This window comes from Pseudorca crassidens, chromosome 4 (assembly GCF_039906515.1).
Source record: "Pseudorca crassidens isolate mPseCra1 chromosome 4, mPseCra1.hap1, whole genome shotgun sequence".
NCBI classification, from domain to species: domain Eukaryota; kingdom Metazoa; phylum Chordata; class Mammalia; order Artiodactyla; family Delphinidae; genus Pseudorca; species Pseudorca crassidens.
This window is the reverse complement of record NC_090299.1, coordinates 68,858,247-68,871,067: the sequence shown is the minus strand read 5'-3', so window position 1 is coordinate 68,871,067 and position 12,821 is coordinate 68,858,247.

Below are 12,821 nucleotides of genomic sequence, written 5' to 3'. Positions count from 1 at the left end.
CAATGTCATTTTCCTCCAATATGGGACCCTTAAGGAATTTTTGTTCCCGAGCTACCTGTGGTTTGGTGAAGACTAACATCTTCATCACAGTTTGTTGTTCTTTCTGTCCAATCTTACTACTTCTACATATTCCCCATTCATAAACATTACATGTCCAATATAACTCTTGTAATGCTAACTGTGCCTCAGCGTCTACTCCAACTACCTGAAAACACTGATGTTTGATGAGATATTAATATGGTTCTTGAATAAATAGTTCCATGGCCAAACAAGTTGATTCCACATAGATATGCACAAATGTGCATGAACAATATAGAATTTCTGTGGCAATTACACTTGTTTAATGTTGTTTCAATCTGCATTTCTAGACTTGTTTAAGAACATAGTGCTTTCTTACAAATTTTTCTTTCAATGTATCTATTGATTTTAATGTTCTACAGGTTTTGATATATGTGATATAATGATGTTACAGAAACATTTTTTGATGTTGGAAAGAGGAAAAACTCTGTCCAATCCTTCTTCAAGTCACGTCCTACTCCCAAATTTTGCTTCTTCAAAAGAGTTAATGCAATTGGTAATATTCAATGGTGACTACATGGTTCTCTTACTAGAGACCAGGGTCATTCAGAAATTAAAAGTCAGAGGCATAGAAGGTTCTTTCTCTTTCTTCTTTTACCCATACTCTTGTTGACCCTCATTTTTCTCTTGAGCTGTGTAAAGTACTGAGTTAGGATTGGGGTTTATGGTTTAAGGAGGTTTCATCATCCTTTAATCTGGGCTTCAATGAAGGTAGGCATACCAGAGAACTCTTCTGCTTGTGATGGGAGTAGGATTGGTGATAGGAGGACAGAGATCCAGCTAAAAATAATGCTAATTTGCTTTCCTTTGACATTGCCTCTTATTCATCTATCTCCTGATAGAATTTTTGGCCAAGAAGGATTTCAGACATTCCTTATCTCTCTGGCCATCTTCACATCACCAGAACTCACTCTGCATTCTAATACTTGGCCTGGTCAGCTTTGACATTTAGCTGCAGTCTGGATCTTACTCTAAGACATCTTTATTTTTCAACCAACTTTTTCCAGCACTCTTGTACTTATTCATATGGGAATGTTGACCCAGAGCAATAATAAGGGATATACTATGATAAAACTCTCAGTATATTTTATTAAGGGAAATGTGAAACTCAATGATATTTTCTGAGATTTGTATCATGGCTCTGGTGTATAAATCCTGAAAATGAATACTAAGAACAGAGATCTTATTAGAAATTCTTTTAGTACATCAGTATCTTGATTGGTATTTCAAATATACCACCCCAGGGAAATCTCTATATAAGCTTATGAGATGGAAGGGAATATGAGAGTGACTCTAAAATATCCCTGTAGTCAGTAAATATCAGTTAAAATATTTTTGCATCTCTGTGTATTTGAGAACATCTAGCCCAATTTTCCTGCTGTGGGTACTACATGGTAATGTAATCCTATATAAGGGGTGCTAAGGTAATCCTCACAGACCTTGTAAGGAACCTATTAAAACAATCTTTACAGACACATTATGCTTGTGATATGTGATATCAAATTAAGAACAGAAGTCAGAAAATCTGAATCAATTTCTACCTCTACCTCATATTATCTATGAGAACTTGAGCTAGTGATTATACTTCTGAAGCTCAGTCTCTTCACTTGTGAAAACAGGAATCACGATGTCCTTATTTCACCATAGGAATGATAAGAACAACCAGATTTGAAAAGATATGGAAATTACTTTTTAAATGGGAAAGCACTATGAAAGTGAGAATGAAAAATCTCAGAATAAACCTTAGACAGAAGTATAAAGGAAGTAAGTTTTTGTTCTGGTCCTCAGATTTCACTGTAGATAGCCCAAACACTCCCTGGTAGTCTAAAATATCTATGGTTGTAGACCAGGTATGGTAAATATAATTCTAAGATGACCCCCGTGATCTCTGCCCGTTGGTAAGTGTCTTGTTTCTAGCCAATAGAATATAACAAAGGGAATGGGATGTAATTCTGTTGACAAAGCCAACAGAAAATACGTTATATGAAAAGGATGATGGTGACAGGACTACATTCCCTTGATCTCATATTATACAAAACTCCCTCTATGCTAGTGGCTTTGAAGAAGCAAGTTGCCATGTTATGAAATGCCTATCAAGAATATCAAGTGGCAAGATTGCAGGGGACCTCAGGAGCTGATGGCCTCAGTCCTGCAACCAAAAGCAACTGAATTCTGCCAACAAGCACATGCTCTTGGAACAAGGTCCAGAACCTCAGATGAAACCACAGCGGTGGCCAATATTTTAATTGTAGCCTGCAGAACCCTAAGCGGAGGATCCCCTTAAACCATGTTCAGATTCCTGATCCATGAAAATATGAAGTAATAAATGTCTGTTGTTTTAAATCATAAAGTTTATGGAAATCTGTTTTGTAGCCATGGAAAACTAATGCACCTGGTTATATATCTTTCCTTTCACATTAAACCTAAACTGTCTGTTTTTCCAAAGCTAATCTGATTCATGAATTGACACTATGTTAATTGTTCAGTATTCTATTCTTCCTAGTTAATATACATGGATGGTTAATATACATATACAATAACTGTAAATGCTTTAACTTGATGGTATTTAAAAGGAGTTACTCAGAGCATTAAAAAGATTTCAAGGAGGAGACTCCAGGTTATAGATGGGTGAGCTGATAGAAGAGGAACATGCAAAATAATTCCAGGTCTTGATATCTACTTCTGTGCTACAAATGTAGCAATTCCTTTAGGTGTACAAGTTAGAAATTACTTTTAAAAACAGTTATTCTTATAAAATATTTGAAAATGACTTTCTTAATTCAAAGCATTAATGAATGGTGTGGAGGTTGAGTGAAGGAAGGTGTCATCATAATCCCAGTTGCAAGTGTGTATAGATAATCGATAAGGAAAGAAAGAAGAAAGGAGGAAGGGAAGGTAAGAAGGAGAGATTGAAACAATGCATGTAAAAACACTAGGCTCCTAATAGACACTTAAAGTGTTAGCATTTAAAACAATCTATTTTGTATATTTATGGAATTCTATACTGAAATTCATTCTCATTCATTCTCATAATTTTGAGAAGCAAAAATATTTGTCTTTTTAAGGGGCAAATTGTAACCATATTAGCTCTTTTATTTTTTTTTTTTAGTTTAAAGGTGCTAAATTCCAAGATATTAATAATAGCCAATGGATAAAACATGAAATAAAACATGTTCCACTCTGTATACATAAAAAAGAAACCAGTGATAGGTGAATGAACTGTCCAACTTATGGTTCTTTAATGACTGCTCTGTTAGGCTTACACATGTGCTAAGACCAAGTGCCTTGACCACTGAATGCAGCACTCACTGAAAGACATATTCAAAGAGATGTAAATTTCCTTCTAATTCTTTGGGCTAAAGGGTGAATGCATTAGAAAGTTAAAGCAATTGAAGTAGTTCACTTGTACTCACTGAATTGAGACACTTTTAGAGAACAATTAGGTTTTTTTTTTTTTTCTTGTGGTACGCGGGCCTCTCACTGTTGTGGCCTCTCCCATTGCAGAGCACAGGCTCCGGAAGCGCAGGCTCAATGGCCATGGCTCACGGGCCCAGCCACTCCGTGGCATGTGAGATCTTCCCAGACCAGGGCACGAACCCGCGTCCCCTGCATCGGCAGGCGGACTCTCAACCACTGCGCCACCAGGGAAGCCCACAACTAGGTTTTAAATGGCAAAATGGAACTCAAGTTTCCATGAACACAGAGAAGCAATTCCTGGCCTGATAGCAGTGCACAAATATAAGGTAGCTCGGGAGGTGGGTTGTGCTTTTTAAGTAAGCTCACACTCCAAACTCAGTGAACTCTGAACTCATAACATTTTATATTAGTTACAGGGCTGGAAATAGCAAAGCACTTTAATGTGTCAACTCCTTTTATCTCCAGCATGTCTATCTTGGTTATAACGCAAAGCTAAACACTGGCTTTTATCTAATATATTTGCCAGAATCTTCAACCTTTCCCTTTGACATCCTTGCTATTAAAAAGCCAGGAGCTTCAGCAAGTTGTAGACCTGTGGAAATACATTTTTTGCTATTCAATCAAGTATGGGAAGATTTTAAGATGTACTTGAGATGTACTTAAGCTCCTGAAAAGTAAATAGGGATTTTTTTTTCCCTTATAGGCTTCTAAGTCCCAGATTTTATTTCCTATCTTTCCTAACTAAATTTTAAAATAAAACCATGGGAAAATGATTTTTGTCAGTGTTCATCACTGTACAAATTTTAGGAATCATTTAATTGGATCTTGTGTATCACTTGTGTAAAAATTTTTATATACAATGTGGTAGGAAGGGAGGATGAAAAGGACAAAAGACTAGTCCAGTTTGACTAGGGAAACTGTATAGGTCACTGAATATGTTCATAACTCATTTTGAATATAAACAATTACATGCTCAATTATTTCTGTCCTAGAAAATCAGTAAGTAAAGGGAATTTCTATATAACATAAAAGTACTGAGTAGCTAGTAAATAACTAAATTAATAGGTTGATATGAGAAATCACATATAATTATGGTGGCCATGAGGATATAATGCTCCGTCATCTCTTTGAGAAAACCTATCGCAGAGAGTTTGGTGGCTGACAGTCTGCAGTTGCTGCATCTAGGGATTTCTTGTTAATGCTCCCAGCCAATGATTGAGCACATTTGGGGTACTAGGGCTGGGTTATTTATGCCATCTGCTGAACCCCTCTAAAACGCAATCTTGTTAGAGACCCACTGTTGTCCTGGATAGTATTTTCTCAGATCAGCTGATCTCTTTTATCCTTTTGTGTCAGTAGAAACTCTGTATAAAGAACATGTGTGATTATAATATTGAACTTAAGGTCTAGACCTAAAGTTGTGCTTTTCTATCATTTCATGAAATAAACCTAAAATAGGGACTTCCCTGGCAGTCCAGTGGTTAAGACTTTGTCTTCCAATGCAGGGGGTGCGGGTTCAATCTGTTGGGGAGCTAAGACCACACATGACTCGTGCCAAAAATCTAAAACAACACAGAAGCAATATTGTAACAAATTCAATGAAGTCTTTAAAAATGGTCCACATCAAAAAAAACAAAACAAAAAAAACCCTAAAATAGTAGCAGAGTTGGTGTTCTGGGCAGCTAATGACTTGGTGGCTGCTTTTATTGTTCTTTGTTCGTTTTTCCTCTTTTATGCATAAATGAGAAATCTTAGTATATCCTTAGTGGCAGGGAAACTGGACATGAGCTCAGCTAGGTGCTCTGTGGTGACCTAGATGAGTGGGATGGGGGTGGGCGTGGGAGGGAGGTCCAAGAAGGAGGGGATATATGTATACATATAGTGGATTCACTTCTCGGTACAGCAGAAGCTAGCACAACATTGTAAAGCAACTATACTCCAATAAAAAAAATAAAAAAAGAAATAAGAGTGGCTTGGTGGTTCAACTATAAAATAATATAAAATATTTTCTTCCCGACTGTCAGTTCCTTCTGCAGTGTAATGGAGATCCCTGAAATGGATAGTTCTTTACGATACAATATTGGTTAGTCATTTTTCCTATAATCTTACATAGGTCAATGAGTGTCTTCACACTTTTTTTTTTTTTCGGTACGCGGGGCTCTCACTGTTGTGGCCTCTCCAGTTGCGGAGCACAGGCTCCGGACGCGCAGGCCCAGCGGCCATGGCTCACGGGCCCAGCCGCTCCGCGGCATGTGGGATCTTCCCGGATCGGAGCACGAACCCGTGTCCCCTGCATCGGCAGGCGGACTCTCAACCACTGCGCCACCAGGGAAGCCCACACACTTTTGATGCTTTAAATGATGATGACTTTCTTCAGAACTAGTATTAGTGGTACTTCTTTGGTGTTTAGGATTGCTTTTCACTTGAAATCAAAAGTGTCATTTATATTTGAACAGTCATTACCATAGTTCTGTTAAACATCATCCCAAAGAATTTTGTACAGATGGCATCTGTTGCATGAATACTAAGCAAAATCATATTGATTTCAGTTGCACTTTGCCTACTAGCATTTGCATCATAAATGTAGAGCTTAGATATCACACAATGCAAAAAGAGTGAACACACTGATGCTTCTGCTCCACCAAATGACAAACTCAACAGCTTCATTTACATTACTTTAGGTCTAGATAACTGAGTTGTTATGTCCTGAGAATATGAATCTCTTCATTTCTTGTGTTTATAGCCTTGAAATTGATATCTTAGATGTGAACAGGAAATTATGCTAATATGGGGTTAAATGATCATTTGTTAACTTGCTGGAATTTTAAAAAGAGAATTTGTTTGTCTATTGCATGTAAGCATGAATCTCCAGGTGTCTAAAACTCATATGTTAAAACTCATAGGTTCTTAAGTCACAGGGCATAGGCTTACCCCAGTGTTGTGACAACATGGCTCATCCCAGAAATTGCTACGTAAGGACAGCTTGCCCACAAAGTAGAATACAGTGATATGATAAATCCCGGAGAGTTTTGGGTTTGATGATGGTCAGAACCTTCACATTTTATTATGTTCATTTTTTATCAGTGTGCATTGTGTACTGAAAAAGAGTTGTAATACTTGAAAATAGGCACTCCTACATCCTTATAGCTTATTATCAGGAATAAGAATTAAGGCAGTCTTCATCAACATGACTATACTATTTGTTCCAGAAAATCCTTTCTGAGAGATAAGATTACAGACCAGTAAATAATTTCATTAAATGCTTTACAAATTTCCCTTGAGTCTTATGCTTCCTTCAGTGTTCTAGGCCATAGTTTAAAGTTCTCAGGATAAGTTTGTTTTAGTGAGTAGAACAGAGAACCCCATGGTCTGTTTCCCCAGATGTATAGGAGAAGTGGTACGTTGGTTACTCCAAGACACAGTTAAATATAATCTTCAGAAAACCTTGCTCCCATGTGCCTCTGTCAGCAGTGCTGTTGGAAGAAGGAGGCTCACATTCCAAACAGCCAAGGCATCAGTTGTATTTAGACAGCTCAGAAGCCACTTTTCCTGCTGTTTGGGGAATTGCTCATTTGGCTCGCTTCTTGGGGCTTATTGGTCTGGGCTTATTGGTCTCATAGCATTAACTGTTAAATGCCTTGTAGGTATCCTACCACACCCTTAAATATATACAAGTGGAGGGCCCCCCCATGGGATATTAATCACATACACACATAAACAACTTAAATAGCCTGAGAAAGCCCTAAAAGGTATTACCAGTGATAATGGATATGCAAATAGATCCCAGGGACACTTCCAGGGAGCTCTTACAAAGTCAGAGTACTGAAGCACTAAGCCCTCTCCAGCTGTAGACTGAAGAAGGCAATAGGAGAACTCTCACCAGTACCCCACACAACAGTTTTATGTCAGTATCTTGAATCTGCTCGTGGGCCTATTAGCTCAAGAAGAAGTTACCAGCTTCAGGGTAAGGCTATTTAGTACATGCAATTATTATCCAGAAAAAAAACTCCTTTGCATTAAAGAATAATACTAATATCTACCATTTATTGAGCATTTACTGTGAGAAAGGGACTCTTTCCGAATAAGTGCCTTACATTCTTTACCTTATATAAGTACAAAACTAAGCTGGCAATTTTGGTACAATTGTCTCCATTTTATGATCGAAGGCAGTGAGGCTCTCAGAGATCAAATAGTTTTGTAATATCAAAAAATTAGTAAGTGATGACCTGAAATGAGAACCTCATCATTCTGACTCCTGAGTTTTACTTATAACCAATGTATTATACTGATGAAACTGTCTTCTTCAAAGGCATATAGCCCCTGACTAGTGGATTTGGGTCTGTACAAACATGCGGATTTTCATTCATTGCTCAAGTAGCCAATGGCATATATTTTTTCTTGATGGTATTTATTCTGTGAAAAATTTCTCTGGTCCAGAAATACCAACCAACAGAATTATGTTGAATCACACAGTTCCTGACCTCTTAAGCCATGTCTTCTAGCATCTTGTCTATCCTCTCTGAATCTTGACTCTCATTTATTGGCTAGCAAATATATAATCTCCATTTCTCATCTCATGGTCTCTTTCAGTGGATTCCCAATTCTCACTAAGCAATACTAGAATTATTCCTCTAAAATGGACATTTGTCTGTTTCTTACTCAATCTCTATTCCCTCTTCTCTTTCCAAAGGGTAGCCAAATGCTTATCTCATAGCCGCTGCTTTTTGCATAGCCTATATATCTTTCAAAGCTGACCTCACTTTCAAGTACAGTTATAGGCTCTGATTATTTTAGCCCAGTCAATACAGGTCATCACCTTGCCTATGTTTAAAGGTGGTTTGAGGGGGAAAATGATTTCAGCTAGTACTCCCAGTTTGAATCCCTTGAAATATTGTTTGATATGCCCTTTGATAAACCCTTTCTTCCTTTGCTGGACATGAATGAGTGAATATATAGCTCTAATCATAGTGGACAGTCATTGCCTATACATAAGATCAGCTCATTTTAGAATAAAAGCTGTTATTTTGGTTTTCAGGCAAGAAAGAGAGAAAAGGACTAGACATTTGATACCATAATTGGGCTTCTGAAGCCATGAACTCTGAGGTGTACCTTAATTGGATCTCTAGTTATAATATCCAGTTAGGCCAAAAAATCCCTTTACTGTTTATGTTAATTTGAGAAGGACCCATATTATATGCAAACATAAGGGGACTAACTGACTGAATTTGGCATCAGAATGTGAGGGGTTAACAGAAATGCAGTGTGGAGAACTGTCCAAATTTATCTCAAGCTGGAAAGTTGATGACCCTCCTTAGGTGTTTGTGTAATTGGTTAGATTGTTGCCTTTGTATGTTAGGATGCAAACCATGCCTTTTAAGGGCATAGCATTAAGAGACTGTGAAGAAAATTCATGGGGTTGGAGTGTACTGGTTCCTTTTCCTGGCCTTCAGTGAGTTCCTATAAGCTGAGAAAGTTCAGGCCAAAGGTGAACTACTCATAGAGAGGGGAAAAAAGAAATACTGTTTGCTAAGAAAGCCCTAAGGCCTTTTTTTTTTTTTTAACTATAGTCTGTAATATTAGTTAATAGATAATGCAATAATTTTGATCCTGCTTGAATTGAAAATTTTTTTCTCCCTCTTACTAAATACTGTATACGCAGAATTGGAAAATGGGCTCTTAACAGAGGATATAACTGGAAAAGATAGAGCACTTCTGTCTCAGTATCTCAAGGAAGACTCCTAACATGTAGTTTGAACTAGCTTAATCCACCTCTGAGACATTCTTAACTATGACCAGAAAAATGAAATGCACTGACTGATTTAAATCAACCAGATCTTTTTTTTTTATATCAAGGTATAATTGATATATACAAAACTGTATGTATTTAATGTACACAATCTGATGAGTTTGGACATACACATACAGCATGAAATCATCACTGAAATCAAAGTAATAGATATATCTATCTCCTCTAAAATTTTCTTATGTCCTGCTGTGGTCTTGTTTGCTTGTTTGGTAATAAGAACACTTTATATGAGACCTATCCTCTGAACAAATATTAAGTTCATGACACAATAAGGTTAACTATAGACAGTATATTGTACAGCCAATTTCAAGAACTTATTGGTCTTGTATAACTAAAACTTTATGCCTATTGGACAACTCCCTATTTCCCCTTCCCCCAGCCTCTGGCAACTGACAATCTACCCTGTGTTTCTATAAGTTTGCCTGTTTTATACACTGCATATATGTGGAATCATGCAGTATTTGTCCTCTGTGACTGGCTTATTTCACATATTCACAATAGCCAAGATATGAAAACAAACTAAATTGATGGATTTTGGATAAAGAAAATATTGGATACACATACAATGGAATATTATTCAGCCTTAAAAAAGAAAGAAATCTTGTCATTTGTGACAACATCAATGAACCTCAGAGACATTATGCCTACTCAACCAGATTTTAACCCCTGGTATTTGGACATACTAGTGGATACTCACTGAACAGCTGGGTATACTTAGATAAGGGAAGGTGGGCGTGAATTATGGCTGTATAATCAACAAATTTCCACCACAGACACCCTCTGTGATTAACCAGCATCCATAAACACCATTATTATCATATAAACATTTTCAAAACCCCCCTACTTTCTTTCCGAATAGAGACCACATGATACATCATATCTGATGTGCATCCAGCTACACACACAATGTCTAACTGGGAAATGCAGTAATTGTCTTTCTGTGTATCAGCCCAACTGCTTACCTGGAAGAAGGTAGAGAAACCTGGACCAAAAGTTTCTGTGCAGCCATTTGTAGGATTTGTTTACAATGGGCTCAGGTTAAGACAAGGCATACATATTCCACGCAAGGAGGATTTCAAACCAGAAAGATAAACCAAACTAAATATTTTAAGGGAAAGTCCAAACACTAGGAGACACATACAAAAAGCCAGAATCAGAACTAGAGGGTACACTTAATTGAAATTGCAGAAGTGGGAAGTAACACATTCTACATAACAGATTGGCAGGGACATGTCGAAGGTTTCCTGAGTGATGTCTAGGCTGGTGCTCATTGAGCAGTGGACGGTTTCCATCTCACCCACAGTAAAGCGAAAGCCCTTACATGACCTACAGAGACATCCACTGCCATCCGCCACCAGTCCATCTGCTACTACTCTCCCTTTCACTCTCCACTCCAACCACTGACTCCGTTACTGCTTTTTTGGATACTCCAGGCTTGATCCCACCTCAAGCACTTAACATCTGCTGTTTCCTCCGTCTATATAATGTTGTTTACTCAGATGTCTACATATCTTAATCCTTGATAATTCTTTAGATCTTTAGTCAAAAGTCAGCTTATCAGAAAGGCTTAACCCTGGCCATTCTCTCAAAACTTTCACCAATCACCCCCCACCCCCGTACTTCATATCTTCTTTTATTGGTTCATTTTTTCCTCCTTAATACTCATCACTAAATACCATATATATTTTGCCTATTTACATTGTTTATAGCAGTCCTCAGTTCTAGAATGTGAGGTTCATGTGGGATTTTTGTCTGTTCCATTCACTTTTGTATCCCTAAGGCTTAAATCAATTTTACAGTTTGGCATCGTTGAATAAAAATGCATTGAATGAATGAATGAGTGAGTCAAGTGGTTAAAAAGGGCCAGAGGCAGGACAGGTAGGGCTTGGAATGGTAGGCCTTCAACTTCAGTGGATACATTAGAGGGAATCTCAGCTACCAAAGGAGCCACTCCCCCAGAGGTATCCTATGTTTACCAATTACGGTATGCCTGTTGAAGTTCATTCAGTGAATATACGTGGAGGGGTAATTGTAAACTCTGACATAATTGTGAGAGAATACTTGTGAATAATTGTGACAGGGAAGAAGTAGTGAGTAGTTATAGTACCTTAAAGAGAAGTGTTCTGTGTGAGGAAGAACAGGGTTGTTTATTCCTTGTACCACTGCAGCTCTTTGTAATACAGACCCAGTACTCTAGAGAATTCTCCACCCAGCCATTTACCTTGACAGAGGAGAGCTCATTGAAGGAAAATCCATCTCTTTACTGAACTTTGCAGCCCAGAAATATAAACCCTACAATAGAGAGAAGGAGACAGAGTCCTGTCTCATGTTCTACCAAACTGAAAGTCCATTCACATCTTCACTTTGTCTAGTCTGTATTTTGGAGAAGATGCTAGGCACTGTCCATCTTCCCTTTGTTGGAGACAGAATTCCTGAAATGATGCCAAATCTGCTGGACAGTGTCACTCTTTCCACTCCATAATTCTAAAACGATAAGCAGCCCATTTCCCCTTGTGAGATTTCCTGGGCCTTAAACTTCCCTCACTCTCTCCCTTCTATCCATGATAAATCTGAACTTGGGTTTAATTTATAACATTATAGATGAGACTTGACTTAATTGTCACCATGTCATGAGGGTTTCCAACAATAACAATATCACAACAAAGGAAAACTTCAAAACTGCTGTAAATCTAACCTTTTCCTTTAGGTCCAGGTCTGATTCTCTTCCAGCATGCTCTGAGGCACACTTTGGCAGGGCAAATCAATCATATTCTGTTTTCAAGGAAGATACTGAAGGATAAATGAAAAAACATAGAAAAGTCATGAGCATATTATTGACTAACAATATTCAAATATTCTCTCTAAAAGGAGAGGATTTTTTTTTTTTTGCGGTATGCTGGTCTCTCACTGTTGTGGCCTCTCCCGTTGCGGAGCACAGGCTCCAGACGCACAGGCTCAGTGGCCATGGCTCACGGGCCCAGCCGCTCCGCGGCATGTGGGATCTTCCCGGACTGGGGCACGAACCTGTGTCCCCTGCATTGGCAGGCGGACGCTCAACCACTGCGCCACCAGGGAAGCCCCAAAGGAGAGGATTTTTTAGTGTAATGCAGGGATTTTGATTCCCATGATATGTGCACTCAACTTGAGTGTTTTTGTTCTTTTGCATGTAAACATCTTTGTTTCTCTACCTAGAAACAAAGATTTAAAAGGTTTTAAAAATCAACTTTCACCCTTATTCATAAGTTAATTTTAGAAGCACAGGACCCAGCAGTATATATGCTGCCTACATCTGCCTTCAGGCCCCAGGCTTAGAAAACATTTACACAAGGAAGATGTCACTGCTCTCTTCCTGCTTGCCATTTTATGGTGCCTTGTCAAAATTCTCTCTACTGCTCATAGACATTTCATGTGCTTTCTCTACTTGTAGGAGTAGCATTGCTTCAAAGTAGAGAGCTGAGGCTTTTGAGCCAAAGGAAAACATAATACTTCTCTAGACTTTCAAACCTAAAGTAGTGTTTTA